Source organism: Canis lupus, chromosome 4 (genome assembly GCF_003254725.2).
Source record: "Canis lupus dingo isolate Sandy chromosome 4, ASM325472v2, whole genome shotgun sequence".
Lineage (NCBI taxonomy): Eukaryota > Metazoa > Chordata > Mammalia > Carnivora > Canidae > Canis > Canis lupus.
The window spans coordinates 39936854-39941420 of NC_064246.1; the positions used below are offsets into that span (position 1 = coordinate 39936854).

At 46.3% G+C, this 4567-nt stretch overlaps 1 long non-coding RNA gene across 1 annotated transcript; it reads right to left on the reverse strand.

The window, feature by feature from the left end:
- Positions 1 to 1430: 1430 nt before the first annotated feature.
- On the reverse strand, positions 1431 to 4301 carry LOC112651842 (uncharacterized). Its single transcript, XR_003131094.3, has 4 exons — positions 3515 to 4301; positions 2945 to 3000; positions 2559 to 2698; positions 1431 to 1816 (listed from the first exon to the last, which is right to left on the reverse strand). It is a non-coding gene; the product is annotated as an uncharacterized LOC112651842 (long non-coding RNA).
- Between the last annotated feature and the right edge of the window lie 266 nt (positions 4302 to 4567).

A 4567-nucleotide genomic window follows, 5' to 3' on the forward strand; every position in this document is an offset into this window, starting at 1 on the left:
TAAAGAAACCCTAGATGGGAAGGTTTCTGGGATAGATGGGAAGGATGCTAGGAGGCAAAATCACCAGGTATCTTATCTAGGGATCAGGGAATGTTAGCTGGACAGGTAACCATGTGTGCAGAGGGGGGATGTGTCTCCTGCCTCAGCACCAACCTCTGTATCCTACACAGGTGCACATTTGGTGGGAGGATACACGGGTGCAGTGTGTTCAGTGTTCCCATTTTGTATTAAGTGCCCAGGTGTTCCCCCACAGCTATGCAGGAAACTACTTGGTCACCAGCCCCTGGCAGATAACGTTATAGCATTTTCTTTCTTTTTTTTTCTTTAATTTTTTTAAAGATTTATTTATTTATTTATTTATAGAGACACAGAGAGAGAGAGAGAGGCAGAGACACAGGCAGAGGGAGAAGCAGGCTCCATGCAGGGAGCCCAATGTGGGACTCGATCAGGGGTCCCCAGGATCACGCTCTGGGCTGAAGGCTGCACTAAACCCTGAGCCACCCAGGGCTGCCCCATTATAGCATTTTCAATGCACATGAGGAAATCTCAATTCTTTGGATTCTCTTTTTCTGAGCCTCACCTTCTTCCTTTTTCATGAGTCGTCACTCTACCTCTGAATCCAGATAAATCTAGGCGGGTCTGATTTCTCATGCGAGGTGCAGTTCAGTCTTATGTCTTCCTTGAGATCCATTTGCCTGACCTCATTCTCCTTGGCACATTAACTGTTCACTGAGCTCCTGCTCCATGAGTCTCAAAACCCGATGTGCTTTGTAGTGTGCTAGCCTGTGTTTCAGGCTCCTCCATTCTCCTGTCTGTGTGACCCTGGGAAAGTTTCTGAACCACTCTGTGCCTCAATTTGCTCATTGGTAAACTGGGTTAGTAGTGCTCATATCATATTAAATGCCTTGATAGAGGGTCAGCACATAGTATAGGTCAGTAAAATTGCAATTTGCCCACACCCCTCCACTCTGAGAACCCTAGGGAGGGTGAATGCAAAGATAGTGGCATTTGGTCCAGCAGAAAGGAGGGCTTTGTGTTATACACATAGAGTGGACCTCTGGTCAGCCGAGGGTGTAACCTTTCATCCACACTTTTCAAGAGCTGTGAAGGTCACCTATCTGAGGTCTGAGGTCTCCCCCAGACAGTGCTAGCTTCTGCCTCCAGGAGTCACCTCCACAAGCCACGTGACTCAATGCCACCTGCTCACTTTCTTTATCTCTTTCTGACCCAGAGCTCACCTGGACCCTTTCCTTCATTGTCTATGGTGTGGCTTGAGGTGGGGTGGTGGGGTGGGGCCTGTACAGCCAACACTCAGCTGTGCCCCCACCCCTGAGGGCTTCTCCCTCCATTCCCGTTCCTCGGCTAGACCTGGAAAGGCCTTCATATGGCCTAAAGCATGGATTTGTGTCACAGCATATGGGTATCTCCATGTGTTGGCAGTGCTGACGTCTAACCCGGAGCAGGTAGGTCTGTTCTCCTAGCTGATGACTGTGCCATGCTTCCTCAAGGTGAGCTGGGGATTGGCAGAGTGTCAAACCAACTTTGAGGAGGAAATAGAATAGGGAGGTCTGGGTGTGGCTCCATGTCACTGAAGCAAGTCCCTTCAGCTCCCTGAACCTCAACCTCTTTCTGTGTAAATTGGGGATCTTTGAGGAGTAGAGGTCATTTGTTCATTCATTTGCAAGTCAATGATGCACCTGTGAACAAGACAAGCATGCATGTGTTTAGCACCCCCTAAATAGTGATAAATATACCAAAGTCCAATAATAATATGTTCTTGGTGTCCCCAGCCAGGTCCACACATTTTCCAAGGAGCCTGCAAAGAGAGAAAGTCCAAATGAAAACCTGGTTCACCGTGACCCCCAGAGTTGCCTGACAAGAGATGAGGTCAAAGGTGGAAGAGAAAGCTCTGAGCTCAGAGAGCAGGATCCTACGCCTAGCTCAGCTGGTTCCTTTCTGCATCACCATGGGGTCCTCTCAGTCCCTACTGTAGCCTTAATTTCCTCCTCTGCAAAATGAACGTGGCACCCAGGTCACAGGATAGTTGACAAGGTCAAGTGTTTATCTTGTGGTTGTATCAGAGCCCCCAGTACTTTCAATCTGGTTCTAGCTGGATCTCAAGTCTCATCCCCTCTCTGGTCTCAAGGCCATATCGGTGAAGTGAGGAGATCTGTGGGAACAACCAGGGCGTCTCCTTGCTGTATGAGTTTATTCTTTTTTTCTTTTTTTTTTCATTTTCTTCTCCTTTCCAAAACAAGTACATTCTTAGCAGACCCTAGATGTGGCTTCCTACTGAGGTAAATTCAAGAAATCCTGACTGAGCCCCAGGAGGTGTCTGGGTATTAGGAGTATAGATGTCAGCTGGGCCCTCCTCTCCAGAAGAGTCAGCCCATCAAATGACCTCCTTATGCCCTGCCCACCCTCTCACGAGTCATATAGTCCTCAAGAACTCTAATCTGGCCTAAATCAGAGTTATTAAAGTAGAATTAGCTTTCGTGATTTCTTTTGTTTTCATAAACAAATTAAAAGAATAGTAATTACTTAATTTAAAAACTAACCTATGAAAAGACATTCAAACAGGATAAAGAGTCCACAGTGAAGAGTAAAGCCTCTTGTCCCCCCACTCCCCAGCAGAGGTGACCACTGCTGAAAATTTTCTTTACTGGACTGGGTGGCTGGTGATGATCTCAGACTTTCCCTGGAAAGAAAATGGACGCAGACATCTCTCTGCTTTCCCAGCCAAATGCTCTGAGGCCAGGAAGGAGGAACAAGAGTGGGAACTTCCCGAGAAGTTGAGAGTCCACCAAAAGGCCAGAGGGACGGCAGTGTCCTCAGGGGGCCTGCTGGGAACCAAGGTCAGTCCTCTGGGTGGGCTCAGGGGGGATTTTGGGGTCAGAGTTTGGCTAAAAGAGACCTTCAACCCACTTCCAAGAGACCCACTAACCTTGTCAGAGAAGGTCTTCTACAAATATTTGTTGAGTGACTATGATAGGCCTCCAACTAGGATTAGAATTAGGGTGAATTAGGAAATAGAACTGGAAAGACCCCAAATCTTACTATGGAAGCAGGCAACAGGGAGAGAACATTGGCTGCAAATCTACTCTCTGACAAGGGCTTTTGTCAGGCTATTTTCAAATTAAGTTTTAAATACACAAATAGTGTAGAACTGCCTTTTCCGTGTAAAAATGAAAACTTGATGGATGAAGTGAAGCCCCCCTTTGCTCTCGAGCTCCAGTCTTGGTTTCCTTCTGCCTCTCCAGGGGTAACCTCTCTTTCAATTTGGTATGAATCCTTCCAACTTTCTTCTCTGCATTTTTCATACATATACGTTTTCTTTTCCTTTGAAGAATAATGGGATCATATGTATTATTCTGCCATTTAATCTTTGGATCAATAATATATCTGAGAGATTTTTTTTTTCAGGTGAATACAGATCAACACAGAGCTCAGAGTATTTCACATTAGCCCTACTACAGATGATCACATAGTGGCTCAGAGGATGTAAGTGACTCACCACAGCTGGTGAGTAGTGCAGCAGGATTCAGACGTGGACAGGTCTTTCCAAATTTGGACTCTACCTGCCCTTTACCTAATCTGCCTGTGGTTTATACCCTAAGTTTCCTTTGGTTTATGATGTCATCCATTTAAAGGAGACTGATCATAAGGCATGGGACAAATTGGCCACCTCTTTCCTGTTAAAATACCTCCATGGTTGCCCAGTACCCAGGGCCTGGGTATAAGTCCCCCGACCTGGTGAGAAAAGATCTTCTATATAGGGCTCCTTATAAATTCTCCAGCCTCGGGCAGCCTGGATGGCTCAGAGGTTTAGCACTGCCTTCAGCCCAGGGCGTGATCCTGGAGACCTGGGATTGAGTCCCACATCTGGCTCCCTGCATAGAGCCTGCTTCTCCCTCTTCCTGTGTCTCTGCCTCTCTCTGTGAGTCTCTCATGAATAAATAAATAAAATCTTAAAAAAAAAATTCTGCAGCCTCCCCTGCTCAATGCTCCATTCAGAATGCACCAGCATCTCCAAGCAATTAAGTTAATTCTGGCACTATCCACGTAGAGATAGCATCAGATCTCACAGCTTAAGGACTCGATTCTGCAAGACTGCCCCACTGCAGATGTCATTCCCAAGTCTGGGATTGTCATCTGTGCTTCTGAGTGACTGGCTGTAAGTGAGAGTTTCCTGAGACCTCCTTCTTGGGTTGAATTAATTTGCTAGATTGGCTCCCAGAACTCAGACATTTACTTATTTTTACCAGTTTATTATAAAGGATACTGATGAACAGCCAGATGAAATACATAGGGTGAGGTATGTAGGAAAGGGTGAGGAGCTGCCATTCTCCTGTGAGCACCGCCACATGTTAACCAACATGGAAGCTGTCCAAATGCTGTCCTTTTGGTTTTTTATGGAGGGTTCATTACATAAGTATGATTGGTCAAATCATTACCATTAGTGATTGAACCGAATTTCCAGCTCCTCTCCCCTTCCTGAAGGTGGTGGAGGGGGCTAAATTACAACCCTCTCATCAATCTTGTGTTGGTTGCCCTGGAACCAGCCCCA